The sequence below is a fragment of the Brachyhypopomus gauderio genome, chromosome 2, assembly GCF_052324685.1.
Source record: "Brachyhypopomus gauderio isolate BG-103 chromosome 2, BGAUD_0.2, whole genome shotgun sequence".
Taxonomy (NCBI): domain Eukaryota; kingdom Metazoa; phylum Chordata; class Actinopteri; order Gymnotiformes; family Hypopomidae; genus Brachyhypopomus; species Brachyhypopomus gauderio.
Genome location: NC_135212.1, coordinates 8,034,478 through 8,049,806, shown reverse-complemented (window position 1 = coordinate 8,049,806; position 15,329 = coordinate 8,034,478). Strand labels below are relative to the sequence as shown.

General features: G+C 45.9%; 1 protein-coding gene across 4 annotated transcripts in view; it reads left to right on the top strand.

Annotated features, from left to right (window-relative positions):
- Positions 1-15,329, top strand: part of tspan9a (tetraspanin 9a) — a 139,368-nt gene that overhangs the window by 17,843 nt on the left and 106,196 nt on the right. Inside the window, exon 3 of one of the 4 annotated variants that reach the window (XM_076985775.1) lies at positions 12,090-12,136. The exons of 2 other annotated variants lie outside the window; for them this stretch is intronic. The gene's annotated coding sequence lies outside the window, so the exon portion shown is untranslated. Of the gene's footprint in view, positions 1-12,089; positions 12,174-15,329 lie in introns of all 4 variants that reach the window. One more of the 4 variants, XM_076985771.1, reaches the window with a different exon arrangement.

Below are 15,329 nucleotides of genomic sequence, written 5' to 3'. Positions count from 1 at the left end.
GCCCCTGTAACAGGCCTGAAAACACTCCCAACACTCACCTGCCCCTGTAACAGGCCTGAATACTCTCCCAACACTCACCTGCCCCTGTAACAGGCCTGAAAACACTCCCAACACTCACCTGCCCCTGTAACAGGCCTGAATACTCTCCCAACACTCACCTGCCCCTGTAACAGGCCTGAAACTGAAAGAAGCTGTGGATAAGAGGCATTTGCAGATGTTGCAGATGGAAGTGCTGTTTACTGGCTGTTAGAGAAGTGAATCTTTTAAATGTGAAGTACTCTTCATGTCAATACACAGTTCTTCATCCATGGTTAAAAGTGTTCTTTACAGGCTTTGAAGTGAGAGGGATGTGAAGTATCATGCCTAACCGGTTTGACAAATGGAACTTGTTTCATTTATTCAATAATGAAAGCTTTATAAAACATGATTTAATGAAGTCATATTCTTGCTTTCTATTGTTTTATATGAGTAATTATAACTTTTTATTTGGAGTCATTTACTTTTTATTTTTCTATTTTAATCTCCCCTGAATGTTCAGTTCAGTTGATTTTCTCATGATGAGCACTGACATAGCAGCAGTTTAGTAGCCCCGCCCAGTCACGCCCCCTGACCCCGCCCAGTCAAGGCCCTTGGCCACACCCAGCCAATGCCCCTGGCCCTGTTGATGGAGGCCTGAGGGTTTGAGCAGCTTGAACTGCAAACCTGGTAGCAATCTCAATCTAGAATTCTTCTATATTGTACTTAATATTTACTGAGTTGATTGTAATTGTACACAAATCCTCCTGTCGCTAACTGAAATATATTAAATATATGTCTACTCTCGGCGAGGTCCAGGAGTGTGTGTCTGCCCTGGGTGAGTGGGAAAGTGAGTGATTTTAGTGAGCCAAAGGACAGGCCATGAGATCTAATGAGAAATAAGCCATGGGGTATGTGTTGAATGGTGGGAATGTTATGTTCAGCTGAGTGGAGTAAGAGGTTGCTCAGGGGTTGCTCACTGAGACGTCCCAGCATTAAATTCTGACAATGGAGAGTCCGTGAGTCAGTGGATTGTTGTGCTGACACATCCGGAGGTCATTCTCTAGTTCTAGATTGCCAACACGTCTTGAGGTCATTCTGTGAGTCTAGATTACTAAGACATCCTGTGACAGTGGGTTGTTTCCTGTGCTTGAGTGTCTGTATTGTGACTATAATCATGTCTGCGTGAAAAGAGTAAACTTCTGAAAGATCAGAAACATTCTTACGGCTCCAGTCTGTATTTGATACCAGCAGGGATCTTATCAAGTTATGACACAGAAATCACACTTGACACATTGTGGACAGAACTGTGGTATACTTTAGTGCACATACTATACGTTAGTGGATATGCTGTTTCACTCTCTGTATTATGTATTTAGACAAACTGCCTTTTAGTCTCATTTCAGAGGAGGTTGAGTTTCATGAGGCCATTCATGTTTCTCATGTTTCTTCTTGTTTGGTCGGTTTCTTTTTCACCGGCGCCATCTAGTGGATATAATAATAACTGAAGCGGCCCTTGTCCTTTTTTATGTTTCTGTGTTGTGCTCTTTTGAAATATTTGTGTAGACCACATGGTGTTGGATTGAGTAATATAATATTATAAATATTATAATTATAAATGTCAGTGAGTCTGATGTCACTGTGTTTGATAATAGTGTTTGTGGTGTCAGTGGGTCTGATGTCACTGAGTTTGATGTTGGTGTTTGTGATGTCAGTGGGTCTCATATTACTGTATTTGATGTTTGTGATGTCAGTGGGTCTAGTATTACTGTGTTTGATGTTAGTGTTTGTGATGTCAGTGGGTCTGATGTCACCAAATTTGATGTTGGTGTTTGTGATGTTAGTGGGTCTCATATTACTGTGTTTGATGTTTGTGTTTGTGATGTCAGTGGGTCTGATGTCACTGAATTTGATGGTGGTGTTTGTGATGTCAGTGGGTCTCATATTACTGTGTTTGATGTTTGTGTTTGTGATATCAGTGGGTCTGATGTCACCGAGTTTGATATTAGTGTTTGTGATGTCTGGCAGTGTTTGTCACTGAACATGAACAGTCCCCTCTGTTCATTTGTTCATTCATATAAGTGTGCAACTAATGAAAAATCACTTGCCTTGTAAAATTAAATGGAGCCATACATAATCTACAGCCCACTAAAATGCAGCAGACACTGCATACTACAGTTAAATTGTACTTAATGCAATTAACATTTAATCTGATTACTGTAGTGGCAGTTAATCTGTAATCAACCTACATTAATTAGTTAAAATTATATTTTTGTTACCTAACCCTAGTATCACTGCGGGTGTCTCCTTAAGAATTGGCTTGTCCCTGCGGTCCATGTGCTGTAATAGACCAGTGTAAAGCAGTGGCTGGGACACAGACCCTGACCCAGTCACATGTTTAAGCACATTACACACGCAGTGGCCAGCAGGTGTGAGTGCAGCCCCATTGAGGTCTGTCAGAGTCAAAATATTGATTGTTGGATGGATGCCAGAGTTGCTGGACTGGTTACTCCTGCACCTCATTAGTGTGAACATGGGACCTGCCCTCCTCCTCCCCTCTCCTCCATGAAAGGGGCGTTGGGACCAAGGGCTTGTGTGTGTGTGTGTGTGTGTGTGTGTGTGTGTGTGTGTGTGTGTGTGTGTGTGTGTGTGTGTGTGTGCGCACACGTGTTAGTGTGAGAGAATGTGTGGGGGGGTAACAGAATCCCAATGTGATGTGCTGTTACACTCTAACTAAGTAAATATAGCTGCAGCAGCAAATCAAGAGACCCTCAGTGTCCCACTTGATCAGAGAGGGAGAGAGAGAGGGGGAAGAGAGGGAGGGGGGAGAGAGAGAGCATGAGAGGGGGGTGAGAGAGAGATTCAATTATAATATTAATCACCTCCCCATACCTTTCTCCATACACACAGTGCTCTCTGGCCAAATGGCAGGCTGTATCGTATTGCAGAAGGCTCCAAAGATAAGAGGAGACGCACTGCGCACGGAGCGCTGTGCCTCCCCTGCGCCTCCCCTGTGCCTCCTCCGATTGAATTACAGTCCTGCTTTTCCAGATCATTCTTAAAGGTTTGACCACGTGAATTTGTGGTGAGGCTGCTGGTGAGGTATGACAGCCAGGCGAGGGGTAGTGTTAGTGCAGGGGTTAGGGTTAGTGTTAGGGGTAGTGTTGGTATCATGGTTAGTGTTGAGGTTAGGGTTGGTATCGTGATTAGTGTTGGGGTTAGTGTTGGTATCGTGATTAGTGTTGGGGCTAGTGCTAGTGTTGGGGCTTGTGTTAGACCAGTCTCCCTACCAGACCACTCACCCTACCAGACCAGTCTCCCCACTGAACCACTCTCCGACACACCCCACCACTCTCCCTTGCAGGTCAAGGCTTCCGATCACAGCCTTACCAGATGGATTGATTGGTCAGCCTTTAAATAATTTAAAGTCGTTTAAATGAGACCTGTAAATGAGGCCTTTAAAACTGAGCTCTGTTAGTGATGCCGCAGTAGGTCTGTTATAATGAGGCAGTATTGGTATGTGATTTATGGGTCCATTAAATGTGTTGGGTTAGGATAGATGGGGGCTAGGGTAACTGGGAGTTAAGGTTAGGGTAACTGGGGTTTAGGGTCACGGTAATCTTAACCCATTAAATGTGTTGAGATGTCATAGTCAGAAGGGTTAGGGTTAGCCTGTCCATAACTTGAAGACTGAACTGCTGTTTCGTGTGTATTTTAGCATATTAATGGCAGGAAATGTGTTAGCAGGAGAGTTTTGAACTCTCCAACTTTAATGCGTTCCAGCACTTTCTGTGCACTTCTAACCACTCCAGCAGGTGGAGAGCCGCTGGTCTGTGCAGGTCCAAAGAGACCCGCTGGTCTGTGCAGGTCCAAAGAGACCCGCCGGTCTGTGCAGGTCCGGAGAGACCCGCCGGTCTGTGCAGGTCCGGAGAGACCCGCCAGTCTGTGCAGGTCCGGAGAGACCCGCCGGTCTGTGCAGGTCCGGAGAGACCCGCCAATCTGTGCAGGTCCAAAGAGACCCACCAATCTGTGCAGGTCCGGAGAGAGCCGCCGGTCTGTGCAGGTCCGGAGAGAGCCGCCGGTCTGTGCAGGTCTGGAGAGAGTTACTGGCCCACACCACATCTAAATTCAATGAAATAAAATGCAATGCAAGAGTTCCAAATCTGCCCTAGAACCTGAGGTGTAAGGAACCTGAGATGTGAGGAACCTGAGATGTGAGGAACCTGAGGTGTGAGGAACCTGAGGTGTGAGGAACCTGAGGTGTGAGGAACCTGAGGTGTGAGGAACCAGAGGTGTGAGGAACCAGAGGTGTGAGGAACCTGAGATGTGAGGAACCTGAGGTGTAAGGAACCTGAGGTGTGAGGAACCTGAGGTGTGAGGAACCTGAGATGTGAGGAACCTGAGGTGTGAGGAACCTGAGATGTGAGGAACCTGAGGTGTAAGGAACCTGAGATGTGAGGAACCTGAGGTGTGAGGTGTGAAGAACAAAGATCTGAGAAGGATGTCCCAGCTCTCTCGTTACAGCTGAATCACTGTAGGTCATTATTTAAACCAGTGCTGTTTGGATACACAATGAAGTGTGTGTGTGTGTGTGTGTGTGTGTGTGTGTGTGTGTGTGTGTGTGTGTGTGTGTGGATGTGCGTGTGTGCGTGCGTGTGTGTACACTGCAAGCCATACAGCACTATTAAAACACGTCTTTAATTTCAAAACCGAGCTGTGACCACAGAGGGAGAATTTACACTTTGTTTTATTCTTTTTCTGTAACATTTCCAGTGGATGGAGAACAACCCGGGAAACCTGTATCAGGTCCAGAATAATTAAATCAGAAACATTCAGCTGTCAAAGCTGATCATTTAAATTTCGACACATTTATTTCAGATAGAAGCTGGTAAGAACTAAACCTGTGTTAACAGGGATGGTGCATAATGCAGCTGATCATTTAATAAGCATGTGTATGTCTTGTACACTGTGTACCAAGCTTAACCAATAATATTACGTTTGTCTGTGTAACCCTTCTAGAACATACCGGTGTCCTTCAGCATATAAGGTGAAGTGATGGACTCACAGGTCCAGATCTGAGTGCGCATTCTGTTTCCCCAGTAACCTGTTTCTTCAGCACACCACCCACCGCTCAAACACCACCCTCCCCTCAAACACCGCCCTCCCCTCCCTCACCTCAGCGCACCACCTCCTCGCCACTCACCTTGGCTTGCTGCTAGCTCCATCAAAACTGTCTAGACATCTGCACTTTCACTCCATAATGCTCTAGACACTCAGACGTTTCTTTATCTTTCCAGAACCCAGACAGAACAGCAGCACAACACACACTTCTGCAGCGGGCTACTTGAAATGAGTGTTTGTGTGTATCTGTGGGGAACAGAGTGTAAACAGGGTGTGTGTGTGTGGGGAACAGAATGAGGGTCTGAGTTGTGGTGCAGACCTCAGCTCTGAGGGGGTGGTGAGTGTGATGGATGAGGGATGGAGGTGCTGGGGGATCAGAGCTGTGTAAACAGGCAACCCCACATCTGGGCCTTTATCACTGTCACAGCTCAGTGCTGCACCATAAGCCTCTTTCCCCCCAGCACGCGCCTGTCCATCCAGCACACGCCTGTCCCTCCAGCACACGCCTGTCCCCCCAGCACACGCACACGCCTGTCCCCCCAGCACGCGCCTGTCCCCCCAGCACGCGCCTGTCCCCCCAGCACGCGCCTGTCCCCCCAGCACACGCACACGCCTGTCCCCCCAGCACACGCCTGTCCCCCCAGCACACGCCTGTCCCCCCAGCACACGCCTGTCCCCCCAGCACACGCACACGCCTGTCCCCCCAGCACACGCACACGCCTGTCCCCCCAGCACACGCACACGCCTGTCCCCCCAGCACACGCACACGCCTGTCCCTCCAGCACACGCACACGCCTGTCCCTCCAGCACATGCACACGCCTGTCCCCCCAACACATGCCTGCTGACCTTGATCTTAGCCCTCTGTACATGTAGTGAGCATCATCAAGGCTGGCTGAAAAGTGAAAGTTCATACTCCTCAGTGTCATTGTGCCCAGAGGACCTTAGCATGACCTTTTTTGACCTTAGCATGAAGACCTTAGTTTGGATGCTGAATTGTGTTTTCCATCTCAGGAGAATTAAAACACTTTAGCACTTAGAGTCTAAACCAGGCACTTTAGACCCTGAGAGTACAGTATCCACCTGACCCCTCCCCTTATGGTCTGACCCCTCCCCTTATGGTCTGACCCCTCCCCTTACGACCTGACCCCTCCCCTTAAGACCTGACCCCTCCCCTTATGGCCCGCTCACTAAACACCAGACAGGTTTTCTTCCAATCAAATGGATCTGAGAGACGTTATAGATCAATAATTAAAATGTCTCAGTCCAGCTCGTTTGTAGATTGGTAAAACTGTTGGTGAACGTGAACATGTGAAGTAATGCCTGTATAATGCTGTCAGCTCACAGCCGTAACAAGCTAAATGTGTTAATGCGTTTATGTGTTTGCCTTCTTCACTGTGAGAGAGTCCTGGTGCTTGATTATCTTATTAAAGTTTATGGTTTGGTTGAATGATTGATAGCTCATTCTCAGCCCCCCCTTAGGTACCATCATTTATAAATGTTATCAGTCAGAAATTTCAAAGCCAAACATTTTCTTTCCTTTTTAAGCCAGTGTTGTGTGTAACGATGGCCAATTATCTGCCAATAATGTCATTTTAGCCTTTGAACCTCAAGTTCTTCTGATGAACCGTGGAGGTTCAGTGTTAGAGATTAAAGTTTAGAAGTTTAGATTGGAAGTTAGATTTAGGATATACTGCGGATCCACATGATGACCTAGCCCCTATGATGATGACCTGATTTACAGCAGATCTTGATCCCTGACCCCTGGGCCTGACCCTGACTCTTACCCACCCTGCTGCCTGCAGTCTGAAGAGTTCATCCTCTGTTTGGTCACCAGGACACCAAGGACAGGCAGCAACCAGGCACCTTGGAATGTGTGTGTGTGTGTGTTTGAGCAAGTAGTATGTGTATGTGCACATGGGCATTAATGTGTGTGTGTGTGTGTGTGTGTGTGTGTGTGTGTGTGTGTGTGTGTGTGTGTGTGTGTGTGTGTGTGTGTGTGTGTGTGTGAGCAGCTTTTGTTTCCTGACTCATCAGCTTGGCTGCTGACAGCTGATGGAGGTGGTGGAGGTGTTGGAGGAGGTGTTGGAGGAGGTGTTGGAGGAGGTGGTGGAGGTGGTGGTGGAGGTGTTGGTGGAGGTGGTGGAGGTGTTGGAGGAGGTGTTGGTGGAGGTGGTGGAGGTGTTGGTGGAGGTGGTGGAGGTGTTGGTGGAGGTGTTGGTGGAGGTGGTGGAGGTGTTGGGCTGTGAGCTAGGTCAGGGCTCGGGCAGTGACGCTGCACTGCTAAACCCTCAGCAGCCTCAGGAAAGGCCAGTTCAGGAATTAATAGGGAGAATTAAAATGGGAGCTATGATGCATGACTTTAACAATCCCCACCCCCCACAACCCAACCCTTCCACCCCTCCACGTTTCCACCAGTGCCCCCCCCCTCTCAGCTCTCTGGGGGTGTGGAAATGGAAACTGCATGCCCCCTACCCGACCCCTTGAAGACCACCTGTGATCATGTGTGCTGTAGAGTAGTGTGTGTTAATGTGATCATGTGTGCTGTTGAGTAGCGTGTGTTAATGTGATCATGTGTGCTGTTGAGTAGCGTGTGTTAATGTGATCATGTGTGCTGTTGAGTAGTGTGTGTTAATGTGATCATGTGAGCTGTTGAGTAGCGTGTGTTAATGTGATCATGTGTGTTGTAGAGTAGCGTGTGTTAATGTGATCATGTGAGCTGTTGAGTAGCATGTGTTAATGTGATCATTTGTGTTGTAGAGTAGCGTGTGTTGATGTGATCATGTGTGTTGTGGAGTAGTGTGTGTTAATGTGATCATGTGTGTGTTAATGTGATCATGTGTGTTGTGGAGTAGTGTGTTAATGTGATCATGTGTGTGTTAATGTGATCATGTGTGTTGTGGAGTAGTGTGTGTTAATGTGATCATGTGTGTGTTAATGTGATCATGTGTGTTGTAGAGTAGTGTGTGTTAATGTGATCATGTGTGTTGTAGAGTAGTGTGTGTTAATGTGATCATGTGTGCTGTTGAGTAGCGTGTGTTAATGTGATCATGTGAGCTGTTGAGTAGCGTGTGTTAATGTGATCATGTGTGTTGTAGAGTAGCGTGTGTTAATGTGATCATGTGAGCTGTTGAGTAGCATGTGTTAATGTGATCATTTGTGTTGTAGAGTAGCGTGTGTTGATGTGATCATGTGTGTTAATGTGATCATGTCTGTTGTGGAGTAGTGTGTGTTAATGTGATCATGTGTGTGTTAATGTGATCATGTGTGTTGTGGAGTAGTGTGTTAATGTGATCATGTGTGTGTTAATGTGATCATGTGTGTTGTGGAGTAGTGTGTGTTAATGTGATCATGTGTGTGTTAATGTGATCATGTGTGTTGTAGAGTAGTGTGTGTTAATGTGATCATGTGTGTTGTAGAGTAGCTTGTGTTAATGTGATCATGTGTGTTGTAGAGTAGTGTGTGTTAATGTGATCATGTGTGTTGTAGAGTAGTGTGTGTTAATGTGATCATGTGTGCTGTTGAGTAGTGTGTGTTAATGTGATCATGTGTGTTGTAGAGTAGCGTGTGTTAATGTGATCATGTGTGTTGTAGAGTAGCGTGTGTTAATGTGATCATGTGTGTTGTAGAGTAGTGTGTGTTAATGTGATCATGTGTGTGTTGATGTGATCATGTGTGTTGTAGAGTAGTGTGCCTTCATGTGTTCTAGTGTTTGTTAATGGGATCGTTTGCCTTCTGAGCCCAGTGTGAATCATCTGGGTCAATTTGACAAACTATTCATCAGCTCAATGACTCACTTGATCCTGCAGATAGCAGCAATTTTCAGTTCTCTCTCTCTCAGATTCAAAGAAGCTTTATTGACATGACTGTACTTTACAACAATACTGCTTCAGTACTACAGCAATAGCAACAAAGAACTGCCAATAAAATACAAGCAACAATAATTACAAAATTAGTGACAACAATGGTAAATTTAAAAAAATCAATAATAAAAAATAAAGACGCTGGTAACACACAACACACTCCCTTAAGCTAGCTGTGTCCTATCCATTAGGCCATTTTCCATTTTTCTCAGTTGTGTGTATGTGTGTCTTGCTCCCCCAGCATTAGTTGAACAGTGCTGCCTGTACACCTGCAGATCCAGGAATGAGGGTCTGCTGTGTGACTCCACCACCAGGCTCGGTGGTTAGAAACCTCACCTAGACTAACCTCACCTAGACTAACCTCACCTAGACTAACCTCACCTACACTAACCTCACCTAGACTAATCTCACCTAGACTTAACCCTGGACTCTAGCTGGGCAGACTCCTTGTTAACTGCTACATTGTCTGTGTTGGTGTGTGTTGGTGGGCGCATGTCTGTGGTCCTGCGCCCACTGGCCGGGGCGTGGTCCTGCGCCCACTGGCCGGGGCGTGGTCCTGCGCCCACTGGCCGGGGCGTGGTCCTCCGCAAACTGGGCATGTGCTGCCTGCAGGATCTGTGTCCGCTTCCTTGGTTTGTTTCTGTTCGGATTGGCACAGATTCAGTCATTAAGGGCCTCTTGACAGGGTTTGGTGCAGCTGTGCCATGTGCTGTCTATAGTCAGGGGCTTCAGAACCCAGCTGCCACTGGGAGAGGAAACCAGCAGGGTACTTCTCTTCCCTGTTGCTATGCAACATACTGGTCAAGGTGCACCCAAGCAGGCAGACAACAGAAGCTAAAAAAGTGGCATACACCTGCAGATAGTGATATCAGAACTGTTGTGTAGATGCACACACTAGCAGGCACACACACACAGGTACACACGCGCATGTACACATGCACAGACAAAGATGCTATAGCACACATACATACAGGCACATTGTTCACAACCACACAATGCAGTACCAAAATATTGGCATTTCTAAAGATCAGAACGGGTTCAGTTGGACCTCGTTACAGCTGCAGAGCTGATATCGTTCATGTCATCCTGCTGTTGTCTGGTCTGATATCGTTCATGTCATCCCGCTGTTGTCTGGTCTGATATCGTTCATGTCATCCCGCTGTTGTCTGGTCTGATATCGTTCATATCATCCCGCTGTTGTCTGGTCTGATATCATTCATGTCATCCCGCTGTTCTCTGGTCTGATATCGTTCATGTCATCCTGCTGTTGTCTGGTCTGATATCGTTCATGTCATCCTGCTGTTGTCTGGTCTGATATCGTTCATGTCATCCTGCTGTTCTCTGGTCTGATATCGTTCATGTCATCCTGCTGTTCTCTGGTCTGATATCATTCATGTCATCCCGCTGTTCTCTGGTCTGATATCGTTCATGTCATCCCGCTGTTCTCTGGTCTGATATCGTTCATGTCATCCTGCTGTTGTCTGGAGAAGTGACCACTACACCACAGCACTACACCACAGCACTACACTACAGCAATGACACTAGACATCAATACACTACAGCACTACACTACAGCACTACACTTCAGCAATATACTACAGCTCTGCACTACATTTCACTGCTGTTATTTGCATGTTACTGATTGAATTAATGATTTATATAATTGTTGCCAAATTGCAGTATAGGGATTATAAATAGTTTTTCTTATTGTATAATAAGTTTCATGCTGTTTTAAAAGTTCCATTAGAGTTTATTTTCACACCTAGATGTGTGTAGGTGTTTGTGTTGGATATTAAGGCATCTTCAAAGTAAAACTGGTATTTTCTCATTTGTAATGTAGCTTTTTCTTGGAAGTTCATTATTTTGGCTTTATCCATATTTACGTTAAGGGCCCAGTCTCTACAATATGGTTCTAGTATTGATATAGTTAATTTTTAGTGCTTCTTCTGTTGGTGCTAGTGTTACTAAACCATTTGTATGTATTACACATTTTATTTCTTGCTCTTCTAAAGTCCTGGAATAGACAAATTTTTGTAATCCTGTAGTCAGTTTGTTTTGTCAGTTTTGTTCTCTCTCTCCCTCCCTCCCTCCCTTTTTCTCCCTCCCTCTCTGTCTATGCTGCTCTTTCCCTCCCTCTCTCTCTCTCTCTCTCCCTCTTCCTCCCCCTCTCTCTCTCTCCCTCCCACACAGTGACAGGATAAAATACATGTTACCAATAGAATACACTAAATGTATTATTAATATACAATTGAAAATACATTTTTGTACAGGATAGGAAAAAAAACCAACAACAAAATTAGAACATGAGCATGAACGAAAATGGAATACAATGAAGTAAACAACAGCATTAACTAAGGGAAGGATGTTAGAATACAGTCAGACAGCCGCACTGTGCATGGATGTGTTATTACGTTAGCTCTTATGACACTTCTGTACAAACTGTCCTGCTAAATCTGCAGTCTGTCTGTTCTTCCAACCCAAGAAGATTCTCAGTTGTTCTGTATCAGTTAGTGTAGGTGGGGATTTTGTCACTAATCCTATGCAGAAAGGATTTTTTTCATGGTTTTGTATTTTGGACACAGGAGAAAGAAGTGACTCACCTTGTCAGTCTCTCCTGACTGAGCACTTCCTGTGTGTGATGACACGTCCCTCTGTGAGTGGCCTTTCTGTGCTCACACACTGAGGAGTGGAGTTGTGAGGAAGGACAGGTTACAGGACATATTGACATTTGTCTGTATTTTCTTTCCTCTCCTCTGTTGGTGAGGAAGAGTGTAACCTGCTGTCTCTGTCCTTCCTCTTATTACACCTTCAGCCCCAGTGGGCTATGAATCGTGTCGTTGTGGCGTCGTTGTGACCCTGTGTGTTAACGCTACACTCACACACTGAAGTGTAATCACACTTTTGAATATTGTGCATAGAATATGTCATAGCCCAGTCAAGATCACAGTATGTGATCACAGTGTTGATGATTCTCAGAGTCGTATGTTCTCTGCACACTACATCCACTTTCATCTGTAAAAGTCACAGAGTTTTGATTCTGCTCCGGTGAAGAAATTGATTTCTCTCTTTATCCATTTTTCCGGCACTCTCAGAGGACCAAGAGTGAGTACCTTAGACCTGCATGGCATTCCAACCAAGAGTGAGTACCTTAGACCTGCATGGCATTCCAACCAAGAGTGAGTACCTTAGCCTCACCCATAATGAAGCCCCTTGTGGTTTCCATGGTTGAGGCATGGTGATCAGGTCCATAGAAGCTTACGGGCAGTCTTGGCCAATGATGTCATGCATGAGATCAGGAGGATTTATATGTGCTGACAGTTCATAGCGACTGCACACAATGCACTGTTTGAGCTGGAGTGTGTGTGTGTGTGTGTGTGTGTGTGTGTGTGTGTGTGTGTGTGTGTTGATCACACAGCTGCTGTGCCCCTGTCTGAGGCCCTATCCCCTGCCTGCATGCGTTGTGTGGTTCATCTCTCCGCTCCTGCTCCAGGGTTAGGGTGCTCAGCCAGCAGGGCACCAGCCACTGCACGGTGGATCAGGAAGGAAATTCCTCATAATAGTAGCTGAGTGCAGCATGACTGGTCAGGGCTCCTGTGCGTGTGGCCGGGGGGGGGGGGTTTGGGAGGGAGCACATTTCCTCGGGCACGCTGACCCTGACAGTGTCTGCAGTTCCAGACTGAATAATCAGTACTGATGGGAAGAGCTTCTAGCATATGCGGTATTCGCGGCATCGACCACCAGAGGGCAAAACCTCTGCCCCCTCAGTGCTGGGGAGTGTTAGGATGTTCTGCACAGGACCTGCTATGAAAGGACAAATATGGTTTCCAGATTCAGACTCAGCAGTTGATGTAGAGGATCTGAAGATGCCCCGTTTTAATCACAGACTTTCATAGGGCCCATTATGGACTTAATGGTTTATGTAAGTGATCATATGAATGATATACATTCATAATACTTTATAATCACTCTGGCTGGATGGAACATATGAATTGGGGAGTGTCATCCATGATAACATATGAATTGGGGAGTTGCATGCATAATAATGTGGTGGGGAGTGGCATGCATAATAACATATGAATTGGGGAGTGGCATGCATAATAATGTGGTGGGGAGTGGCATGCATAATAACATATGAAGTGGGGAGTGGCATGCATAATAATGTGGTGGGGAGTGGCATGCATAATAACATGTGAATTGGGGAGTGGCATGCATAATAATGTGGTGGGGAGTGGCATGCATAATAACATATGAAGTGGGGAGTGGCATGCATAATAAACAGAGGAGCATCTTTTTTTGTATCTTTGTTCAAACTAGGGTTAGGGTTAAGGGTCATTTCAAACGTGTAGGGATGCGCTGTGTCTTTATAATCAGTCTTGGTTTGGGCCAAGCAGTCTGCATCCCCTGCTTCACCCAGGCTGTGATTAAACATGGCGCCCTGCTCAGATTCGCCTCAGGATGTTCTACAAAGTTTGTAGTCTCTGCCTCCACAATAAAGAGCTAATGGCAGATAATTACCCTAAAGTAGCCAGAGGCAGCAAGTCTTCATATCCCTAACCTCGCCGTCTCCTGGATCTCACGGTTTATGGTGCATGACTCTCCACTCAGTCAGTCTGCCATCTGCTCTTCAGGTGTGCAGGGAGTCCTCATTCTTCTCCCGCGCTGCCATCATAGATCACCCTGATGTGCAGCAGTGAAGGCCACACTACCCATAAACACATCCTTTACTCTTCAATGTCTGCTTGCAATTTCAACATCAAGGCAACTGCAACAAATCTTTATAAACAATGATGATCTGTGTTGTTAAACCCTAGATGCAATGGCCATAGACCAAAACAGCCAGACATTCTGACAGATATTTGGCTGTAGGTGTCGATTGAGTGAAATAAGTAACCAGCCAGTTGGCCTATGCAAAAGAGTAAAACAACATCACTTCTGTTGCTGCATCTCATCTTTAGGATGTCTTCCCACACACCACTGACTCCTCCCACTCTTCAGCCCCTCCCATTCTTCAGCTCCTCCCACCACAGTTGGTGCATGTGACATTTACATGCAGTGTTACATTATGGCATCACGTTTCTCTCACCTTCAATCTCAACCATATTTAGCTCAAGAAACAAAATGCATAAATCTCACTGCAAAAACTACGTGTGATACTTGCTTTTAAATCTCACATTCATACCTTCGCAGATCTGAAGGCAGCTGGCAGGCAGACAAACAGGCATACAGACCTCAGAAATGGACAGACAGGTTCAGGTTCATCAACACTCCATACAAACCATGGGGAGCCGCGTTGTGTTACAGTTGAACCACAGTAAGAACACTGTAACCCTGCTAATGCAGTAGGGACTCTGTGGTGAGACACTCGCCACGCCTTCACGCCAGATCTCCTTGGAGATGAAGCTACTCCTCCCATTTTTCAGTTTACAGCTGGTGGTCCCATTCAAAGCACCAAAATGATTCCAGCAAAAGTAAAAGCAGCTTGAACATTTTGCTTTACCCTGTAAAGAAGCGAAACGTGGTCCGCATTAGCCCAATGGTGTCGGGGTTCATTCGTGTGTGGGCTTCCTCACCTCATCACGGATGCTGAAATTCCTCCACTTATTTATTTTATACTGTTAGTGTTTTTTTATTGGTTTCTTCATTTCTCCCATACTTCCTTCAGAGGTATCTTGCATGAAGCCTGATTTTCAGCGTAATGGCGTGAGGGGGTGAGACTGTGTGGAGTTCCTTATTCCACTCACTCCTCCTGCATAATCCATTAGGAGCACACGGGGGGTGGGGTGGGGGGGTGTTCGTCGCCGCCTGGATAAATGGAAATGTTGTTGTGGAGATGAATATTTCATAGGATGGAAACTTACATGCCCTTATACCACTAGATCTCCCTGAGTCTAGAGGTGCTTTCTGCTGTAGAAGTGCTTTCTGCTGAGAGCGCAGTGACAGAGAGGAGTCCCAGCGGCCTGCCAGCTATCACTGATATTTGTTGCCTCAATAGATTCTGGAGCATTTCAGTCATTTGCAGAAAGACGTCATTCAGGCTTGTATATCAAACACATGACACGTATTTCCAGACCCAGCAAAATTTAGAACAGTCATTGACATCTGAAATATTCTGAACATTAATAAGGCATTTACATGTTTGTATATGCAAGGGTTCTACTTTACATATCAACTCAGATACTATGGACTATGAGTGAACAGAAGCTATGGACAGACTGGTCTCCTCATGCAACTGGACCCTGACCCTGACCAGAACCCTGACCCTTTGGTTTGGCGTGTGCTCTATTGTTAACAGTCCCCTAGCTCATGTATCCATTAGCACTACAGTAGTGTGT